Consider the following 23,637-nt stretch of genomic DNA (forward strand, 5'->3'; position numbering starts at 1 on the left):
TGATCACTTCTTCACTGTCTTTGCTCACTCTCCCTAGAAGGTTGCTAACACCGCTGTGATCTCCCTTTTCTAGGATGGGTGATAAATGAGAACCTGGGACAGTGGCATATCCAGTTAGGACATAGCTAAACTTTTGTTGGTATGTTTTGTTCTATTATCAAAATTATCAAGCACAGAGGTAACTGCCCCAGATTTGGGTTATTTTCTAAGATGTATTACCTTATATAATATTTCTCCATAGATGACTCCCAAATTCAGTCCCCTGACCAGGGACCGAACCCACGCCCCCTGCAGTGGAAGCGCAGAGTCTTACCACTGGACTGCCAGGGAAGTCCCCAAATTCAATTTTAACCCTGACGCCTCCTGAGCTTCAACAATATAAAAACATGCTGTCCTGCCATCACCTCAATGTCCCTAGAGCTAAACTCATTCTTTCCCCCTTCATTCCAGATTCAGCTGTCTTAAACAATAAGGAAAATGTATTATCTCATGTAACAAGAAATCCAGGTAGGTCAGTTCTAAGATTATTCATTTAACAGCTCAGTAAATTTATCAGGGACCCAAATTCTTTCCATCTTTTCACTCTGACTACCTTAGGCCAGTGCCCCTCATAGTTACAAAATGGCTGCCATAATTTCAGCTGACACATGCATACACACAATGTCCAGTGGAAGGAGAGAAACTGTTTCTTCCCCTGTGTCTCTATTAGCCAGGAAAACCTGTCTCAGAAGACCTCAAGCAGGTTTCTCACACTCTCCCACATCTAAACCAGTCACCAGCAGAGAGTAAGAAGCCATCAGGAGTGGCTTAATGTAATCATGATTTACCCCCTGTAGCTGGGAATTGGAATCCCACCACCCTCACCAAGCACAGGTAGAGTTAGGTGAACACCTGGGCAAAATTGGGGTTCTCTTAGGAATAAAGGGAGAATAGATGTTGGGAGGACAAACAATGGTGTTTGATACGGATGGCAATAAGGTAAATGTATCAGGATAAGCCAGGTTAGGCTGTGGTGACAAGTGATTCCAAAGTGGCTTACAACAACAAAGTTTTATTTCCTGAAATACTGTACATGCCCATAACAGGTCAGTTTGGCGTATTTGAAGTTGTCTTCATGCCAGGACCCAGGCTGATAGCATAACCTTTTTCTGGAACAATGTTGGTCTCGTGGAAGGGGCAAAATGATCACGGTGAATCACACGCTGGTTCTTAATGCTTCTGCCTGGAACTTTTACATGCTAGAGCTCACATTTTCTCGGTCAGAACAAGTTCACCTGGCCAAGTCCGACATTAGTAGGGTAGCAAAGTATTATCCTTTCCTGGCAAGGGCAACAAAAATTTGTGAAAAACTATAACCAACAATATAGTCTGCCACACTCAAGGATGAGAAATGGCCAAATCCTACTCTGCTAATCGTCTCTCCTCCCTTTAGGGTTCCCAGGGGAACTATATAAAAGAAAGAAATTGGAATGGAAACCAAAGGATCATTTTATTCATAACTGAGCTAGCACCCAATAACCTCTAGAACAGAACTCTGCCAAAAGACTGAATCATATGGCTTATGTATAAGGCTGAAGTGAAGCTTCGTAATTCCCTGCTCCGCCTCCACCCTCTAGATTTTGGGACTATCATGCATAGGCATGCCTGTGGAAAGAGGGGAGAAGATGATCAGATCTGCGAGCAGACCAGCTTTACAAAACCAAGTGAGGGCCAAATGGAAACTGGGCTGGTCCTACCTGGAGCAAGAACAGCACTCCTGACCATGTGCCCTTTCAACACAAAGTGACCCAACCACCAGTAAAATGTGAACTCGCTAGTGTCCTAGGCTCTGACTAATCAGATTAAAAACTTCTTCCTTCTGAAGGTAGCCAGTCAGAGGACAGGGCAGAGGAAAAGGGAATTCCTTCCTATGTTCTCACATTCTCAATTTTGTTCTCTCTTAATCCATTAGGAAGAGGGGTAGAAAAGTCTTCTGCCAAACAAATGAACATGCCTTGTCTATTTGCCTCCTCATCTAGACTGTAAGCCTCTCAAGAGCAAGGGCCAATGCATCGTGCATCACTGTTTCCGCATATGGTAGGTACTCAAGTATCTGTTGATAAAGTTAGGACTGTCGTGTAAAAGACATCACTGCAATTTCAGTTGAGAAAACTGTGGTCAGTTACAGATATACTAGGTTTTTGTAACCTGGGATTCTGGGGCCCTATTCCTTATCTTACTTCCAACCTTCTATATATTGGCACAAAAGGGTACTGACATGTGGGTCTGGACAGTGGAGAGAAAGTGAAATTCTTTGTAAATATTACACATGACCCCAAGCAGATTGATATGTCAAGTTAGAAGATCAAAATTCAACTGACCTCAATAAATTAGAGAAATGGTCATCAATAACAGGTTAAAGTACACTAGGATAAATGGAAAGTAGTATACTGAAGGAGCAAAAGAAGCATCCCACACGCATAGGTTCAAGAGAGAAAAACTGGCCATGCAGGAATGTGGCCAAGAAAGACCTGATAGTTGTGGCAAACCAATAACAGAATGAACAGAAACATCTACAAGGCCAAATTCATCTTCATATCCCTGGGACCTAGCACGGTGCCTGGCACACAGTGCATACTGATAAATAGTTATTGAAAAAAATTGTGTGGCTTTGGTCAGATTGTATATGCTATTCTGTCCCTCCGAAAGCCTTTGCATGATCAATGCCTATCCACTCTTCAAGACCCAGCTCAGATACAATTCTTCCATGTTATCTTTCCTAAAATGTACCTTACCCTCGCCTAGAAGAAAGCTCTCCATTTCTGAATCCTCATAAGCAGTTAATAACTGCTAGCTTACATTAATTATAATTAGTATGTATTTAATTATAATTATGAAATATAATTAATTTTATTCTAGTCATGGGCTCTCAGTAATTATTGGGTGAATGGTGACTCTCAGATTATGACGATCCAATATACATAATTTCAAAATTATAGAATTAATGACTAAAGGAAGCGGTCTCAAATTCTGTGCATTACTGGCACTGACTCTCACTTTCCTTGGTCTAGTAATCCAGATGTCAGCTTTTCCCTCATCCTCTTATTCAAGGTCCCACCCCTTATTCCCTCTCACACCAGGGTCTTAAGGAACAAGGCAGAATTTACTGAAGGGGAGACACGATGTACATCTTGTACACTGCAGTAATTCACCTGAAAATACCCTACAATACACCTCTTTTTTCAGAGTACTCTGCTTCTGCCAGTACGGATCTTTTTCCACTCCACTCCCCAGCCTCCAGTCTTGTCGCTCTTAACTTCCCCTCCCAGAGTCCTATGCAGATTCATCAACCTTTTGTTATTGGGAGGAATGCATTTTACCCCAGCACTACTTCCAAACTTGCGCCCCTGATGAATTGCTGTTTAGCAAAACAGGCCTTTCAATTAACAGATCCAACTTCTTCAGGAAATAGAGGGAGATTATAAATAATTTTTCCCTGTTGCGGATACAATTAACACAAAATGACTAAATGGGGTTAGTCAATGAAGTCTTCATTGGAAGCTTGTTGGAGTCAGCTTTTGAAGATGACAATAGATACAGCTTTGCAGGGCAGAGTGCAAGGAAGACATTCAGGTGGTTGCTAGCTGCTGTCTGGCTCTGGATGAGCTAGGCTCTCAGAACCAGGTAGAAGTTTATAGTTTTCAAGGGGCTTTCCCTATCTCTCTTGAGACAAGGCTGCGTAATTGCTTATCTTGCCCTCTGCCAGCCCTAGCCTCACACAGCTATAATCATTAAAGATAGATGTTTGTTGTCTCAGTCTTTCTTAGTTCCTTAGCCATTTCTGACAAGTCAAGAATTATATTAGAAGCCTCAGCACTATCTTTCCTTTCCTCTCATGTTACGATACAGGCTATGCTGCTATAACAAAGAGACTCTACAAGGAATTTATTTCTCTCTCACTTAGTAGTCCGGTAGGGTGGATGTCCGGCATGAAAAGGTAGCTTTTTCCCCTTGTTCAACCTGGGACCCAGGTTCCTTTCATCTTAGTGTGTTACCTGCTCCAGCGGTGTGGTCATTGTTGGCATGTTCGAGGCTGGCTTTATTAACCACATCTGTGTTCCAGACCTCTGGAAGGAGAAAGAAAAAGTGGAGACAAGTAGCTTCCTTTTAATGATGTAATATGAACATTATACTCCTAACTTTCATTTACATCCCAAGAACTTGGTCACACGGTCACATCTACTGCAAGGGTGGCTGGAGAATATATTCTTTAATTGGACAGATATGTGCCCACCTAAAACTCAGTGGAGGGGAGAAGGGGTTCTATTACTAAAAGGAAGAGGAACTGGAGGTGGGGATGATGAGTGGTTTCCACCATAGCTCCTTATCCCTGTGTGAGATCAACTTCTTAGCATGGCATAAGTGACCCTATGGAACTTCGGCTTTCCGCTCTAATAGTATAGAATTCCTTGAACTGCCCTGAATACGGTTTTGTGTGTCTCACCTCCATGACTGTTCATGGTAAATCTTGCTCGCCTTTCTTTGCCTGCTACAACCAGCTCAAGCAGCATCTTCTCCAAGAAGTCTTCTAAACCTTAGTTTGGCATAAGTGAACCTTCCTTGTGTTCTCATAGCGCACTATGCATTCCTCTCCTTTGGCACTTGTCAAATTCCCCAACTGTCAGCACAAGCTTGAAGTCATCTCTTTATGGCTCCGTCTCCATCTAGATTGTAAGCAAAGTGAGAGCAAATATGCTCTGTCTCAGTCTTATTTGTATCCTTAGTACCTAACTATGCTAAATTCCTTTTGCCCACCAGTGGGGAAAATAACTTGCACTATTGCCTGACTCCCTGCATGCCCACTGAGTTGTGGCTTTCATCTGTAATGGCCAGACTGCATACATGGGCATTCTTTCCATTTGGATGGAAGCACTAGCCTGAAACCCCTGCTGATCTAGGATACTGATCCTCTTGCTAGATTTTGTGAATTCCTGCCTCTGGGGGGCTAAGTCCTGTTTTGTTACTCCCTAGGGGCTGACTGCTAACCCAGAACCAGGGCATGACACAGCCATGGCTAGGTTAGTTTCCCCCAGTTCTGCTCCTAGTGGGCTCTGGCTATTTCCCCCTTATCACTGGTTCATCCTGCTAAGGCTTTATCATGCCTGACCTATGAATGAATTTGCCCATGTTAGGATTAATAAGTATTGTTGATACCTTCTGTTTGAAGCTAACTGGTCCAAGATGGGAATGGATTCTCAGATTTGTGGCATATCACTGACACAAAATGCAATTTGTATAGGCTTTCTTTAGATTAAGATATATATATACCTTAAAACATATGTATCTTAAAATATATGTACCTTTAAAATATGAATATTTGAGTATGCAAAACCAGTATATTGAGAGGGATACTCATTTGGCAAATATTCTTTATTTCACAAAAGGATTGACCAGTCTTAGGAATTAATCTCTCTCTTTTTTTGGTATAACTTTAGTCATTGTTCAGTGAGGCAGCTTATGTCTGTCCTGGAGAATGTTCCACGTGCACTTGAAAAGAATGTGTATTCTATTGCTTTTGGATGGAAAGTTCTGCAGATATCTATTAAGTCTATCTGTTCTAATATGTCATTTAAGGTCAATGTTTCCATATTGATTTTTCTGGCCATTGATGTAATTGGGTGTTAAAAGTCCCCTACTATTATTATGTTACTGTCAATTTTTTTCTTTATGTTTGTTAATATCTGCTGTATGTATCTAGGTGCTCCTATGTTGAGTGCATATATGTTTACAATTGTTATATCTTTTTGTTGGATTGATCCCTTTAGCATTATGTAATGTCCTTCTTTGTCTTTTGTGACAGTCTTTGTTTTAAAGTCTATTTTGTCTGATATCAGTATTGCCACCCCAGATTTCTTTTTGTTTCCATTTTCATGGAATACATTTTCCATCCTCTCACTTTCAGTCTTTGTGTGTCTTTAGATCTGAAGTGAGTCTCTTGTAGGCAGCATATACATGGGTCTTGTTTTGTTTTTGTCTTTTTTTTTAATCCATTCAACCACTCTATGTCTTTTGATTGGAGCATTTAGTCCATTTACATGTAAAGTAATTATTGATGGGTATGCACTTCTTGCCATTTTGTCAATTGTTTTCTTCTTGTTTTTGTAGTTCTTTTTTGTTCCTTTCTTCTTGTTTTGCTCTCTTCCCTTGTGATTTGATGACTGTAGTCTCTATTGTTATGTTTGGGCTCCTTTCTCCTTTTTTTGTGTGTATCTATCATAGATTTTTGATCTGTGGTTACCATGAGGTTTATATATAACAACCCATATATATGTGATTATATTAAGTTGATAATCTCTTAAGTTTGAATGCATTCTAACAACCCTGCATTTTTACCCCTTGCCCCACATTTAATATTTTTGACTTCATATTTTACATCTTTTTGTTTGTGTATCCCTGAACTACTTATTGTGGTTATAGATGATTTTACTACTTTTGTCTTAACCTTCTGACTAGCTCTATAATTAGTTGATCTACTACCTTTACTGTATATTTGCCTTTACCAATGAGATTTTTCCTTTTGAAATTTTCATATTTCTAGTTTTGGTCTTTTCATTTCCACTTAGAGAAATCCCTTTAACATTTCTTGTAAAACCAGTTTAGTGGTGTGAACTCTTTTAGCTTTTGCTTGTCTGTAAAACTCTTTATCTCATCTTCAAATCTGAATGATAGCCTTGCCAGGTAGAGTGTTCCTGGTTGTAAATTTTTCCATTTCATCACTTTGAATATATTGTGCCACTCCTTTCTTGCCTACAAAGTTTCTGCTGAAAACTCAGCTGGTAGTCTTATGGTAGTTCCCTTATATGTAACTAGTTGCCTTTCCCTTTCTGCTTTTAACATTCTCTCTTTATTTTTTGCCATGTTAATTACAATGTGTCTTGGTGTGGATCTCTTTAGATTCTTCTTACTTGGGACTCTTTGATTCTGGACCTGGATATCTGTTTCCTTTCTCAGGTTAGGGAAGGTTTCAGCTATTATCTTTTCAAATAAGTTCTCTACCCCTTTCTCTTTCTTTTCTCCTTCTGGTATCCCTATAATGCAAATGTTAACATACTTGATGTTTTCTCAGAGGTCGCTTAAACTATCCTCATTTTTTAAATTCTTTTTTCTTTTTTCTGTTCAGCTTGGGTGATTTCCATTACTCTCTCTTCTTCTTACTCTTGATCCAGTCCTCTGTATTATCTAATCTACTATTGTTTCCTTCTAGTGTATTTTTAATTTTAGTGATGTATTCTTTGTCTGTGGTTCTTTTTTGTATTTTATAACTCTTTAACCTTTTCACTGTGTTCATCCATTCTTCTCCTGAGTTCATTGAGCATCTTTATGATCATCGCCTTGAACTCTTTATTGGGTAGATTGCTTATCTTCATCCACTTCACTTAGTTCTTCTTCTGGGGTTTTATTTTATTCCTTCATTTGGAACATATCCTTCTATCACCTCATTTTGTCTAATTCTGTTTTTATTTCTATGTATCAGGTAGGTGGGTTTTGTTTCCCAGTCTTGGAGAAGTGGCTTTTTGTAGGTGACGTTCTTTGGAGTCCAGTGGCACTGCTCCTCTGGTCACCAGAGCTATATGCTCTAGGGGTGCCTTCTATGTGGGCTGCATAGGCCCTTCTATTGTAAAAGGGTCAACTACTGTGGGCATATTGGTAAAAACCATATTGAGCATATTGGCCTGGCTGGTTGCCAGGTCCTGCCTTATGCAGAGGCTGCCAGCCCACTGGCAGGCAGGGCTGGGTCCTGGGGCAGATGGCTACGCAGCTCACAGGGTCCCAGGACAGGTGCCAACTGGCTGGTAGGCAGATGAGCCCCTAGTGCTAATAAGGGAGAGGGAGGACTCCAAAATGGCACTTTCCAGCACCAGTATCTTCATGGTAGAATGAGCTCCCCAAAATGGCTGCCACCAACATCTCTGTCCCCAGGCGGAGTCACAGTTGCTTCCTGATTCTCTTGGAGGCTCTTCAGGATCAGCAATTTGGTCTGACCCAGGCTCCTTTCAAGATCCAGGCTCTATACTGGATCTTGGAGCATGAGATTTTGTGGGAGCCCTTTAAGAGTAGAGTCTTTGTTTCCCACAGCCCTCTGGGTCTCCCATATGCAAGGCCCCTTTAAAGCCAGACATTCTGGGGAGCTCATCATCCCAGTGCAGGACCCCAGGGCTGGGAAGCCTGATGTGGGGCTTGGATCCCTTGCTCCTTGGGGAGAATCTCTACAGTTGTGATTATCCTCCCATTTGTGGTTCACCTACCTGAGTCTTGACTATGCTGTACCTCCATCCCTCCTACCTGTCTCATTGTGTTTCTTTCTTTATAGCTTTAGTTGTGGAAAACCTTTTCTGCTAGTCTTCAGGTCATTCTCATTGACAGTTGCTCTGTACATTGTTGTAATTTTGGTGTGCTCATGGGAGGAGGTGAGCTCAGGGTCTTCCTACTCTGCCATCTTGGCCTCTGTCATGGCCTCTCCCGTTGCGGAGCACAGGCTCCGGACGCGCAGGCTCAGCGGCCATGGCTCACGGGCCCAGCCGCTCCGCGGCATGTGGGATCCTCCCAGACCGGGGCGCGAACCCGGTTCCCCTGCATCGGCAGGCGGACGCGCAACCACTGCGCCACCAGGGAAGCCCCTTGTGGGAGCCCTTTAAGAGTAGAGTCTTTGTTTCCCACAGCCCTCTGGGTCTCCCATATGCAAGGCCCCTTTAAAGCCAGACATTCTGGGGAGCTCATCATCCCAGTGCAGGACCCCAGGGCTGGGAAGCCTGATGTGGGGCTTGGATCCCTTGCTCCTTGGGGAGAATCTCTACAGTTGTGATTATCCTCCCATTTGTGGTTCACCTACCTGAGTCTTGACTATGCTGTACCTCCATCCCTCCTACCTGTCTCATTGTGTTTCTTTCTTTATAGCTTTAGTTGTGGAAAACCTTTTCTGCTAGTCTTCAGGTCATTCTCATTGACAGTTGCTCTGTACATTGTTGTAATTTTGGTGTGCTCATGGGAGGAGGTGAGCTCAGGGTCTTCCTACTCTGCCATCTTGGCCACACCCCCTCTAGTGTTCTTGATGAGATGAAGATGTATTGGCAATTTGTAATGAATTGAAGCGAAGTTCCCAGCTTCAAAAGGTCACTTAAGAGTTAGAGATAGCTGCATAGCTCAAGTGCTCAGAGCCCTTCCAAGTTTCCCTGCCTGTATTAGAAGTCATTCATTTACAAATGTCAGAAATACAGTTTAAACTAGTGTAAGTAAAAAGGGAATGTACTGGCTTTCAGTCCTTGGAGGTGTAGGAATGGACTTCAGTCACAACTAGATCTAGGGACTAATATACATTTTCCAAATTGGTCTTTCTCACTCTTTCAACCCCTTTCCCCTCCACTCCCTCTCTCTTCTCTCTCTCTCTCTCTCGCTCTCATTCTCACTCTCAGTCTTCTTCTTTCTGTGTGTTGATCCCATTCTCTTCCACAAGAGATACCTTCTTCGACGTGGCAGGGAAGTTAGACCCCTTCACATTCTCAATATGCTTTATTTGGAAGACCAGGTGCATTTTTTTCTACCTCTAAACGAAAAGAATCCCCAGAAGAATTTTGATCAGCCTACCCCTGGCAGTCATTCTGGCCAAGGCTATGTGGTACCTTGGCTGGCTGGGCCCTATGGCTGTGAAGCAGGATGGTGTGATTAGCAGCTTCACCAGGCTCACACAGTTTGTGTGGGTTTGGGCAGACAAAACAAGACATACCCACCACGCTCTCCCGTCTAAGGCCTGAGAGTCCCCAGTAAATATCTTAAGTGTCCCCACCAAACAGCCCAGGCTTTATTTCATAATTTTGCTTGTTTCTACTCTTACTGCTCCACACTGACCAGTACTTGCCTTCTGCGTGGATTCCTGCTCCATGATTCCCTTGGACTACCACTTAACACTGATACCACTTAGCTGGACCACTGTTGGCCACTCTGCTGCTCAGGCCAATGCTTGTGCTACGTTTTGTTCCTGGACCTCTCTCCTCTTAGTGCTCTATTTGGAGATGTACCCATGAGCTTCTCAGATGCTCTGACAGGGACCAGTATGTATGGTTGTGCAATCATTCACAGTTGTGAGGGTTGTTTGGTGCACAAGGGCACACATGGGGACTAAAATCTAGCATGAAATGCAGTTCACTAAGCTCAAGTTATACACCCTCCCACATGTATTCCAAGAGGAAGAAGCACTTTTTCTACTTGTACAGGGGTACCAATCCATGCTCCCAGGAGCTGTGACTCCCCCAAGATGACTTTTTCTAATTCAGATGAAGGTTCCCTAAGGGCTAGCAGTAGTGAAGATCTTGCTGTTTCCTTTGAAAAGGAAGGGAACAGCCCCTTCTTTTCTGTTTGCTATTGTATCAGAGGGATGCCACTACCATAAACATAATGCTGGGAGAACATCAAGGATCACAGGCTCCCCACCCTACCATCTAACTGTAACATCCTCACATGCCCTCCCAATATGCCAGAGCAAAAAATAATGAAAGACTGTCACAAATGTGACAGCATTATCAAAAGCATGCAGAAATCAGCTATGTAAGTGGAAAGCCTGTTGGGTTCTCTGTTTTATGAAATTGGCAAATTATTCATCAAGATAGAAAATAAAAACAAAGAAAAACTATGAGAATCGTCTCACAGAGATACTAACCATTACCACGCCCAAGTAACCCATGTTCACATTTAATCACACAGATTGTGATAGCTCTCAAAAGCAGGTCTTTTAGTGTTACCTGCAGCCTAAATCTGCCCCTCTCCCTCCTCCCCAGAACTTATGCAAGACACCAATGGGCAGTAGCTGGGTCTGGACAAGTTTGGGTAATAGCCACCATGTTGGTTCTACAACTACCATGCTGACCAGTCCTCCAGCCCTGATGCTCCTTGTGGCTGGTCACACCACACCATTTCGTGATGAATGCTCTCCTAGGAATCTGGAGTCCTGCCTACAGTTTGCCTCTGTCAACTCTCCCCCTGCCTGTTTTCCCCATCTCTTCAGACATACCTATACATGAATCGTGGATATGGTTTGAGTTCTTTCCCTAGAAGTCTTCTCAACAGGCAAAACAGAGAGTGCAGTAGAAAACTGGAAGAGGTGTTATCTCACTATACTCCAGCAATATCCAAATCCCAGTTACATCCCAGTAGGCACTACCTTCAATAGCAATAGAAGAGAATGTGGCTACTGGTGCCATGTGGTACGTCCTTTGGACCAGTGACTCAGTGAAATCAAAGGTGGTCCAACACATGTGCACATTTCTCAATCTGTGTCTCTCATACTGCTCCCCTATGATTCTATTTTCTGCAGAAGGGCATGAAACTGAAGGAGTAGGGGTTCTTCCTAATCTGCCACCCAGAGACATTCTTTTGTTTTCCTTTTGTGTTATCATCAATAAAACTAGATGGGGTTCTAGCCAAGGATAGGACAGGGTAAGAGGGAGGTGTGGAAGGGATGTGTCCTGAGGAGTTCCTGACTACAGCAAAGAGGATTAGAAGGACCTAATGTAGAGATAGTGAGAACAGTGAAGTAGATTCCCCTAACCACGGGAGCTTAGCTCTGACTGATCAGATTAAAGGAAATAAAAGAAAAGGTAATTTCAGCAATGGAAATGAAACAACTTTGGATAATTGGCTTTCAAACTGATCCGCCAACTGAGAGTCAGTCCTGTACCTGCTGAGCTAAATTCTTGGTAAAAAGCAAAAGTTAGATGACTCACACCCATTACTTGGAAAAATTGATAGAGTCCCTTCTTGCCTGGGAAGCTGAAATCATACTATCAGTGTTTGGTATTTATTCTGTCATGCTGAAGCCTTCCGATTTTATTTGTTTTAATCCTGAAGCCAGCTACAGGTTCCTAGGAACGGTTGTTATTTGACAGCATCGTATAAGTTAGTCACATTCAGTGGAAGTGAGTGTACTGTACACAGCAGAGATCAGGTTGAATATAGAGAAGGCAGCACAGGTAGTAGGAAAAAAACACTGAACTAGGGGACCCAAGTTCTTGTCCTGCCTAGCACTGCTAACTAGCCAGCAATGTGACATTAGGAAAGTCACTTAAACCTCACTAGGCTTAAGTGTAAAGTGAAGGGTTTAAAATTAGATAACCTATTATTTAAATTAACTAACTTCTAAGGCCAGCTCTAAAATGCTAATTCCATAGTCTTATTGGAAGTGGCACAAGGTGTTCAAGAAACTCATAGACAAACACCTGGATCAAGCGCAAATTAGCTGAACTGAGCCAACTACCAAGAGGAAACAAACCCACCCATGCAGGTGAAGACCAGAGGTGTAGCTACAAAGTCCACGCTTGTTTTCCAGGAAGGTGTGTGATGGCTGGGCACAGGGGCATGACAGATAGTACTGTGAAATAATTTAATCATGGGCTCACTAAATGTTCCTTTCAATCTAGGTATGAGACTTGAGATACAACTAAATGTTTCCCATGACTTGCTATGTATATATATATATTTTGGTCTGATATCACATCTCAAGGGAAATATATCCAAAAAGACCTACTCACCCAGTAAAGTTCTTTGTGGTACCTACAGAGGCTGTGTACAAATAACAGATAAGTGGTAATGCTAGCATGAAGAATTATGTTGTGGCCATTCTGGATGTAACAAAAGGTGGCCCAAAGGTTAGCGGGACCTCCTGACCTTGATTGATCTACAGTATTGTTCATATTCATAAGATACAATGTGTACATTGTTGATGGCACAGCTTAGATTCTGTGTGCCCTCTTAGTTGTCTATGAGAATAGGAGAAAGGGCCCTAGCTTACAGGAGATATGGCTTAGTCTAGGTGTGGACGATACACATCACATACCCAGAGACTGCAGACAAGACAAATGAGATGCTTAGAAAGTCTTTCTGAATACCACCATTTCCAAAAGACAGTCACAGTCTATGTACCAAGTCTTAAGAGTCCTGAGTCAAGGCATCCTACCGCAATCACTTGCTTTCAGTATACCATGGCCATGGCTTCCCTGGGGAGTACTACCCCAAAACTTAGTCCTTCTGGGGGTGATTGATAACACTTCTCTTTTCCATACAAGTTCTGAACCACCTAATAAGACAAGAGCTGGCAGATGGAGGACAAATTAATGTTTATTTTCAATGTATTGGAGAATGTGACTTAGATGTGAGAGTCAGGCTGTCTTCTTAATGCTGAACCTCAGGGTCAGACAGATTTACCACCTGGTCAGAGAAGTCACTGAATTTCTGTAGGACTCCTCCATAAGGGAAGGACATTTATGAAACACACAACATGAAGGAGAAGCAGAGCAGAGAGCCTGCTATCTGTAGCCAGACCTGCTCCCCAAAGGAAGAAGATAAGAAGGTGTTCTGCTGTGCATGCCTAGTCTGTCTTTCCAAACTTACCAGTCAGATAAATTACTGTCTTCCCCAGTATTATGCTAATAACGCTGCTCCTGCCAAATGGAAGGGATTTGAAATTGAGAGGAAGCATTGCTCCACCCAGCCTCCCTTCCCCATTAACAAAGCCCAAGACCTTTTCCCAGGCTCATAGGGAGACCTAAAGTTTCAGCAGTGAAACGACACATTTCCTCCCTTTCTAACCCACCCCTTGGGACAAAACAAATTAAGTGCTCATAATACTAGGCAGAAAACTGTTCATTAGGGGTTCAGTAAACAAAGAAGGAAATAGTCTGCCCCTCCTGCTTTCTTCCGACACTGCATCCCAGGGTCCCTTCCTCCTTTGGGATAACTATGGCTGGCACAGGGTATGGGGATGGTAACAATTACTGAATAATTACTTGGCAGCTTCTGAATTCTTGTCCAGAGATCCTGGAGGGTTTTATTTTAGGGAAAACCAAAGAATAGAGTGGGACCATCCCAGAGTATGGTATTCACATGCCAATTGACACAAAATCAAAAGCTTGCTTATCTTTGGCCCATTCTCCTTAAGGGTACTACATCAGAAACCAGGATTCACTTTTTTTTCTTTTTTTAAAATAAGGTTTATATATATTTTTAACAGTATTCGATTTACAGAAAAATTTAGATTTTGCAATGGTAGTAAAGAGAATTCCCATAAATCCCAAACTCAGTTTCTTCTACTAGTAACATTTTACATTAGTGTGGTACACTTGTTATAGTTAATGAAACAATATTGATACATTATTGTTAACTAAAGTCTATAGGTTATTCAGATTTGTTTTGCGTTTTCCCTTCTAGTTTTATTGAGAAATAATTGACGTGCATCACTGTATTAGCTTTAAGGTGTATAGCATGATGATTTAATTTACATGTATTATGAAATGATTACCATATCAGTTTAGTTAACATCCATTATCTCATATAGATACAGTAAAAAGAAAAACAGTTCTCCTTGTGATGAGAACTCTTAGGATCTACTCTCTTAACAACTTACCTATATATCATACAACAGTGTTAGCTGTAGTCATCATGTTGTACATTACATCCCTAGCACTTATTTATCTTACAAGCTGAAGTTTGTACTTTTTGACCACTTTCCTCCATTTCTCCCTCCCTCCACCCCCTGCCCTCGTAATCACAAATCTGTTTTCTTTTTTTTTTTTTGCGGTATGTGGGCCTCTCACTGTTGTGGCCCCCCTCCCTGCAGAGCACAGGCTCTGGATGCGCAGGCTCAGCGGCCATGGCTCACGGGCCCAGCCGCTCTGCGGCATGTGGGATCTTCCCAGACCGGGGCACGAACCCGTGTCCCCCACATCGGCAGGCGGACTCTCAACCACTGCGCCACCAGGGAAGCCCCTGTTTTCTTTTTATGTGAATTTGGTGTTTTGTTTTTTTAGATTCCACATATAAATGAGATCATACAGTTTTGGTCTTTCTTTGTCTGCTTTATTTCACTGAGCATAATGCCTTCAAGGTCCACCCATGTTGTCACAAATAGTAGGATTTCCTTTTTTTTTTATGTCTTAATAGTGTTCCATTGTGTATATATACCACAGCTTCTTTATCCATTCATCCATTGATGGACACTTGGGTTGTTTTAGTGTCCTGGCTATTGTAAATAATGCTGCAATGAACATTGGGTGCAGATATCTTTTTGAGCTAGTGTTTTCATTTCCTTTGGATATATTCCCAGAAGTAGAATTGCTGGATCATACGGTAGTTCTATTTTTAACTTTTTGAGGGATCTCCATACTGTTAACCAAAGTGTCTGCACCAATTTACATTCCCACCAAGAGTGCACAAAGGTTCCCTTTTCTCCACATCTATGCCAGCATTTGTTATCTCTTGTCTTTTTGATGATGGCCAGTCTAACAGGTATGAGGTGATGATATTTGTTTTGTTTTTACCAAATGCCCTTTTTCTGTTCCAGTATTCCATCCAGGATACGACATTACATTTACTTGTTATATTTCCTTAGGCTCCTCTTGGCTGTGCCACTTTCTCAGAACTTACCTTGTTTTTGGTGACCTTGACAGTTTTGAGGAAAATTGGTCAAGTATTTTGTAGGATGTCTCTCAACTGGATTTGTCTGATGTTTTTCACATGATTAGATAGGGGTTATGGCCTTTTGGGAGGAAGACCAGAGAAGTAAGGTACCATTTTTCATCACATCATATCAAGAGTACATACCATCAACATAACTTATTACTACTGATGTTGACCTTGATCACCTGGCTGAGGTAGTATTGGTCAGGTTTTTCCACCATAAAATTACTCTTTTTTCCCCCCTTTCCATACTTCTCTGTTTGAAAGGAAGTTACTATGAGCAGTTCGCATGTAAGGGATGGGGAGTTATGCTCCACCTCCTTGAGGGCAGAACATGTACATAAATTATTTGGAATTTTTTTGCACAGGAGATATGTCTCGTCTTCCCCATTTACTTATTTATTCAGTCACTTATTTATATCACCCACTGACTTCTTACATGTAGTTTTTCATCTGGCCACATGGTTAGAATTCAGAAGGAGAAACTCAAATTGGATTCTTATGGATATTTGTTTTATATGTTGGATTATAACCCAATACTGATTTGATTATTTTATTGTTTGAATTGTTCCAACTTTGGCCATTAGGAGCTCTTTCAGATGGTTCCCATGGTCCCTTTGACATATCCCCATCTTTGTCTTATTGTGTTTTTCTGTTTTGTTTCTTAGCACTACAAGATGCTTCAGGTGCATGTTGTATATTTCCCATCCCAATCCTAGAATAAGCCATTTTTCCAAAGAGGCAGAGTTCATTCTTTTTTTTTTTTTCAGAGTTCATTCTTGATTTACATATTTACATCTACAACAAACTCATTAAAAAGTGGTGAGGGAGATTGGGAGCAGAATGGGTGGGGTCCCATTTCTTACTGATTCAGCTATTTTACCTTGCTTAACCCCTCAAAAGTTTGAAGTCTATATTTGTTTCCTATTGTTGCTGTAACATATGCTATTTCTTATTGCTGCTATAACAAATTACCATAAACTTAGTGGCTTAAAACAACACAAATTTATTATCTTATACTTCTGGAGCTCAGAAGTCTGAAATGGGTCTTATGGGGCTAAAATCAAGTGTTGGCAGGGCCGCGTTCCTTCCGAAGGTTCTAGGGGAGAATCGGTTTCTTGCCTTTTTCAACTTCTTATGGCTATCTGCATTCCTTAGCTCATGGCCGCCTTCCAGCTATGGTATCACACTAACCTCTGCTTTTGTAGTCAATCCCCTCTTTCTCTCTCTTCAGCCTTCCTCTTCCATCTTTTAAGGACCCTTGTTATTACATTGGGCCCACCCAGCTTATCTAGAATAATCTCCCTATTTTAAAACCTTTAATTTAATCATATCTGCAAAGTCCTTTTTGTCATGTAAGGTGACATATTCACAAGTTCTGGGGATTAGAACATGAACATCTTTGGAGGGTCATTATTCTATCTACCACAAAATCCTAAAACCAAAAAGTGACATTTGCTGATAAATCACAGTTTTACCTATTTCCTTTATGCCACACAGGACATTCTAAATCTAAATGTTTTCAGCCTCAGACATTCATTTCTCCTTTTCCCCAAAAGAGCTAATAATAACAATATTATTTAATAAACATCCCTAAACAACTTATGCCACTTTTTGGTATTTTACCCAGAAAAGTAGCACAATTTTCCTCACTAATTCTAGTGATATTTTGCCCAGTAGCAATTTAGAAAATGCAGGTTAAATAGTTCATGTGGTTGATTTCCTTCTCTAACCAAATGATCTCTAAACAAGAAAGGCTAAAGCCTTTATCCAGGCTCATAGGGCCATGATGGCTCTCAAAGCCTATTTCTTATCTTCTACATCTTTTCCATAATGGAAGTATAAGCCCCATCCATCAGTCAATCACATAGATCAGGGAATCTCCAATTGTGTGTCCCATAAGACAGACCCAATATATTAGACTTAAATTTAAATACTTGTGAATTTTTTTCCCAATGGAGAAAAAAGTTATAGTGATGAATAGAATGTTATACATTTCAAAAATGTTCCCCATTAATTTTCCTTAACACTGATAACCTCATACTGCTAGGCTGTCAACACATGCTAGCTGACAACAAAAGAAATGAACAAGAAGCCAATTAATATTAATAGAAAAGTTAAGAGATAAGAAATAACAAGTCAGGAGTTCCCTGGTGGTCTAGTGATTAGGATTCGGCACTTTCATGGCCGTGGCCTGGGTTTAATCCCTGGTAGCAGAACTGAGATCCGGCAAGCTGCATGTGCGGCCAAAAAAAAAAAAAAGGAAAAGAAATAACAAATCATGTCTAGTTTGATAGCTCATGGTGCTTTTCTGTAATTTCATGTTGCATGCAAAGAAATACTTTGCTAGCCAAAATGCTTTCTCATGTAAAGAACCCTACATGTAAAGGATAAATATCTTTCTAAATATGGTGGAGCCAACTACTCTGTCTTCATTGTATTGGAGAGTCTTTTTAAAAGGAAACCATTTCTGTCGTGTGAAAGAGTAATATAATCCTGGAGAGGCAAGAATATGGACTTTGGAGCTAGGTAAATCTGAGTATGAACATCTTACTGGCTGCATGACGTCAAATATATTGCTTAACTGAATAATTAGAATTAGTTAGGAATTACATTTGGTTATTTGAAGAAGATTCTAATTAAAGCGATTTAAATATGAAAGAGTCTTACTTCTTCCTCAAAATAAAGAAGTGCAGAATTAAGCAGTTCAGGACTTGTGGTGGCTCCTTGATCATTAAGTTTCTATGTTCTTCCTTTCTGCATGCCCCACGATCTTTAGCACACAGCTTCCGTATTCTAAGTCACTCATGATCTGATATGGCTTTTGTTGCTCTAGCCACCTCATCTGCTTTCCAAGCAGCAGGAAGACTGAAGAGCAACCAAAACTTTCCAGGAAGCCCCACCCAGTGACTTCTGCTTCTGTCTATCTGGATGCTCCTCTCTGTAAGGGCAATGGGAAATGTAGTTTTTCATCGGCACACACTGCTCCAATTTTGGAAGGAGAGAATCACAGTGGATTCTCTGGCAGAGATGCCTAAACAATCCCCAACACCCATGATTTCCTTCTTCTTTTAGTAACAGAATCACCACCATACCTATCCACCACTAGTTTTACCTTGGCTAGTGGCTACTAAGTAGAGGTTACATTTTTCAGTCTCTCTTGCAGTTAGTTGTGGCCATGTGACTGTGATCTTTCCGGACAATGGGATGTGAGCTGAATTGTCCTTGTGCAATTTCCTGAAAAAAGGAACTGCCTGTCCTTCATCCTCTCTCTTCCTCCTTCCCCCAGGCTGGGACATGCCTGGGTAGTGGTGAGCCAGCTTTTCGATACAGATGAGGTTGATGCCCTTGATGATGGTTGAGTAGCAAGAAACTACTGGGTCCCTGGATAACTGTGTGAGGCAAAGCCACCTGCCATCCTGGACTTTTTGTCTAACTGTTGTGTTTTATGAGAGAGAAATAAACCTCCACCTTGTTCAAGTCACTGTATTTTGGTATCTCTTTGTTACAGCAACTTAGCCTGTATCCTAACTAATACAGACAACTTTCTGGGCCTCAATTAATTTTTCTGTAAAATGGCAATGGAATTATATACTCCACTGGGTTATTGCAAGGAAAGAAATATAAGTAAGGCACCTGGGCCATAGCTATTATATGTAATAGTTATTAGCATAGGTTTCACAAGAGGATTCGGAGGAGCTGATTAAAGCACTTGGAGGAAATAGTGCCAGTGTAATGGAGGACCATTATATGTGATTGGATCTTGATTTAGCAACAAAAGCATAAGAACAATAAATGTCTTGGATTTAAATGTAAGGAAGCTAGTTAAAATGTTTAGAAACATCACTTAAAGCATTTTCCCTTCTTAATAATTTGAATGATTGCCCTGCCTGAAGTTGACATGAAGAAGTTCAGAATGCAGGGAGGATGAATCAATAGTAGACATCAGAATGATACTCCAAAAGATAAGGTGGAACCAGCCTTCCTTTGGTGGGCTTCAGAAGTGGGATCAGGGAAGGCCACAGGCCAGTGTGGGTATCCTCCCCCACTCTTAATGAGGGAGAAAAACAGCCAGCAGGAAATGTAAATTCTGAATTGACAAAATTTAATTTAAACTCATAAAGACTTAAACACAATGTTTTCTCTGCTACTAGCAGGAGTAGAGGCTTGAGTCTAAGAATTAATTGTGAAAAACAATGAATGTTATATTCTTTCTTTTGTACCTCTGAGTCATGGTATGCAAATTTCTATCCTGCTAGATGACACAGGTCAGTACAAAAAAAAGCACAATTATAGGTCAATTTCATTTATGAACATGGATTCCATAATCTTAAATAAAACATTGGCAAATTTAATCCATTAAGATAGTAAAAGAATAGTACATCACATCCAAGTAGCATTTAGCCAACAAATGCAAGTGTAAAAAGACTTTAAATTGGAAGTTTCAGCCAGAAACACCAAGGCAGTAGATATTAGATAACAGTGTTGTCAGTAGACCATTTTGTAAGAATTTCAGAGTAGAGAGTCAAAACCTAGTTTCACAATTCTCAACTCCCTTACCCTCAGGGTGTAAAAGTTGTTGGTGCAGGACTTTGTAAAGAGGACATTTCTGGAAAGAGCGATGCTGTGAGTGTCTCTCCTCCTGTCTCTCAGTGAGCAGGGGTAGGGGATGCATTCCCGTTCTCCTCAAGTTAAGAGGGAGCCATTTCAATGGGACAATCTGGATACCTTGATATATAACTCCTCCAGGTAGTAGACAAGTGTCTGACTCATGCCTGGAACATGTGAAAGGCAGAGATGGGCTGGCTAGCTGATCCTATCACAAGGGTAAAGGGGAAATGAGTCAAGTGGCCTGTACTCCAAGAGTCAGTCAGGGTGAAAAGTTTCTTTGGAGGGAGAGCTGGCTTAAATCCTTTCAAATCCTGCCCAAGAGAACTGCCTGGAAGAGCCATGGGACTCCAACAGAATGACCCAGTGTAGCATGGACCACCAAAACCCAAAAGCTGAGATGAGAGAGGCCAATGGAGGGGAAATGGTGTCACCCGCATAGTGGCAAGAACAACAGAATGTTCCTACTGGGAGCCTCTGCAGAACCCACAAACATACCTCAAGTGAGAAAGAGTCAGCTTTTAATATTTGCCAATCCCAGAGAACATGAGACTATTTAACAAGAGTGTTTCTCTCCCAAATGTGAGAGAGCCAGCTGGGAGAGAAGGAGATAGATACCCAAGGTGGAAAATGAGAATATAACTATGGCCCTACCACTCTCCATTCCTGCTGTAAGTATTCATGCGGAAGGTCCAAGTTAGGGGAGGAGAGGAGTTTTCACTTTAAATAAAGTTTGTCATTTTGATTACTATATAATTGGGCATTCTAATGCCTGAACAGAGACTGTCATGACCATGGGACCCTTTATTATCTAAGCATCATGTGAATGCCCAAGATTCATCTAGAGTGGAAGGGAAAGTGTCCCAATGAATAAATTTTGAAAGCACATTGTAAATAAGATCCAAAAAGCATAAAATTTTAAAACCTTGGTAAATTAGATTTCATGAAAATGTAAAAATTTGAGGATATTTCTACACAATGGAATGCTATTCAGCCATAAAAACGTGTGAACTACAGATATGTACAATAACATGTGTGAATCATAAAAACAATATGCTCAATGGAAAAAGCCAGACACAAAAGAATGCATACTATATGATTTCATTTACATGAAATTCTAGAAAAGGGAGTACTAACCTACAGTGACAGGAACCAGATCAGTGATGGTTTGGGACCAAAATGTTCATCATAGCGCCATTCATAATAGCTAAAAAATAGAAATAACCCAAATGTCCATCAACTGATGCATGGATAAATAAAATGTTGTATAACCATACAGTGGCATATTATTTGATAATAAAAAGGATTGAAATACAGATACATGCTACAACATGGATGATCATTGAAACATCATGCTAAGTGAAAGGAGCCAGTCACAAAGAACCACATGTTGTGTGATCTCATTTATATGAAATGTCCAGAACAGGCAAATCTGTAGAGACAGAAAGTAGATTAATGGTTGTCTAGGGTGGCAGGAAGAGTTGGGGTAAAAAGGGTACGAGGTTTCTTTTTGGGATGATAAAAATATTCCAAAATTTATTGTAGTGATGACTGTGAATATACTAAAAAACACTGAATTGTACATTTTGAGTGTGAATTATCTCTCAATAAAGATGTGAATTATCTCTCAATAAAGCTGATACCGAAAAAATGGTGTTGGAAGTCCTACTGAGGAAAAGTGTCAATGTGGATTCTTACCAATATCACTAAAAATATACCTTCCTGATAAATTAAAAACCTAAATATAAAAAATGCTATGAGGGGGCTTCCCTGGTGGCGCAGTGGTTGCGCGTCCGCCTGCCGATGCAGGGGAACCGGGTTCGCGCCCCGGTCTGGGAGGATCCCACATGCCGCAGAGTGGCTGGGCCCGTGAGCCATGGCCGCTGAGCCTGCGCGTCCGGAGCCTGTGCTCCGCAACGGGAGAGGCCGCAGCAGAGGGAGGCCCGCATACCACAAAAAAAAAAAAAAAAAAAAAAAAAATGCTATGAGGGACTTCCCTGTTGGTCCAGTGGTTAGGACTCCGTGCTTCTAATGCAGGGGTGCAGGTTTGATCCCTGGTTGGGGAACTAAGATCCCACATGCTGCATGGTGCGGCCAAAAAATAAGTTAAAAAAAATTTTTTTAAAAATATGTTTTAAAAAAATGCTATGAATTTATTAGGAAAAAACTGTAGCAAAATGTTTATGGCCTTTGGAGTAAGGAAAATCTTGTGGAAGAAGATTCAAATAGAAAAAATATTTAAAAGAAAAGTTATACATTTGACTATATCAGTCATAAAAACTTCTGTAAAACAATAAATACATTTATGGTATCTAAAGCTTAAGGCAGGTAACAGACTGAGAGAAAATATTTATAGTATAAGTATCAGAGAATTAAGACTCAAAATATATAAAAAACTGCTATAATTAATTTAAAAAGGAAAAGAACATAGGATACCAACAGACAATTTACAAATGGGAAAACACAAGTGGCTGATATACATATTAAAATGTACATTTGATCAACTCTCCTAGGAATCAGGAAAATTTAAAATAAAAAATGTTGGGAATTCCCTGGCAGGCCAGTGGTTAGGACTCTGCGCTCTCACTGCTGAGGGCCTGGGTTCGATTCTTGGTTGGAGAACTAAAATCCCATAAGCCATGAGACCAAAAAAAAATTTTTTTTCACCCATCAGATTTTTAAGGAATTTAAAAGTTTGTTAATATTGTGTTAAAAAGGATATGAAAAACTTTCACAAAGGTGAAATGGGTAATTTTCAGAGACTGCTGGTAGGAATATACATTGGTATAGCCTCTTTGGAGGGCAAATTGGCAGCATAGACTGAAATTTAAAATGTGTGTAGACAAGCCTCTTAGATAGGCTCATCCACCAGAGGGCAGACAGCAGAAGCAAGAAGAACTACAATCCTGCAGCCTGTGGAACAAAAACCACATTCACAGAAAGATAGACAAGATGAACAGCCAGAGGGCTATGTACCAGATGAAGGAACAAGATAAACCCGCAGAAAAACAACTAAGTCAATAGCAGAATAACTATGGCAGAAGAATGGATAAGTGACCTGGAAGACAATGGTGGAACTCACTGCCATGGGACAGAATAAAGAAAAAAGAATGAAAAGAAATAAAGACAGCCTAAGAGACCTCTGGGACAACATTAAATGCAACAACATTCACATTATAGGGGTCCCAGAAGGAGAAGAGAGAGAGAGAAAGGAACGGAGAAAATATTTGAAGAGATCATAGTCAAAAACTTCCCTAACACGGGAAAGGAAATAGCCACCCAAGTCCAGGAAGTGCAGAGAGTCCCAGGCAGGATAAACCCAAGGAGAAACGTGCTGAGAAACATAGTAATCAAACTGACAAAAATTAAAGACAAAGAAAAATTATTGAAAGCAACAAGGGAAAAATGACAAATAACATGCAAGGGAACTCCCGTAAGGTTAACAGCTGATTTCTCAGCAGAAACTCTACAAGCCAGAAGGAAGTGGCATGATATATTTAAAGTGATGAAAAGGAAGAACCTACAACCAAGATTACTCTACCCAGCAAG

At 40.9% G+C, this 23,637-nt stretch overlaps 1 long non-coding RNA gene across 1 annotated transcript; it reads left to right on the forward strand.

The window, feature by feature from the left end:
• Nucleotides 1-1,665: 1,665 nt before the first annotated feature.
• Nucleotides 1,666-18,561, forward strand: LOC114484959 (uncharacterized). The gene is made up of 3 exons (XR_003678359.1): nucleotides 1,666-1,703; nucleotides 2,019-2,076; nucleotides 18,317-18,561. It is a non-coding gene; the product is annotated as an uncharacterized lncRNA (long non-coding RNA).
• The last annotated feature ends 5,076 nt before the right edge of the window (nucleotides 18,562-23,637 follow it).

Source organism: Physeter macrocephalus, chromosome 3, assembly GCF_002837175.3.
Source record: "Physeter macrocephalus isolate SW-GA chromosome 3, ASM283717v5, whole genome shotgun sequence".
Lineage (NCBI taxonomy): Eukaryota > Metazoa > Chordata > Mammalia > Artiodactyla > Physeteridae > Physeter > Physeter macrocephalus.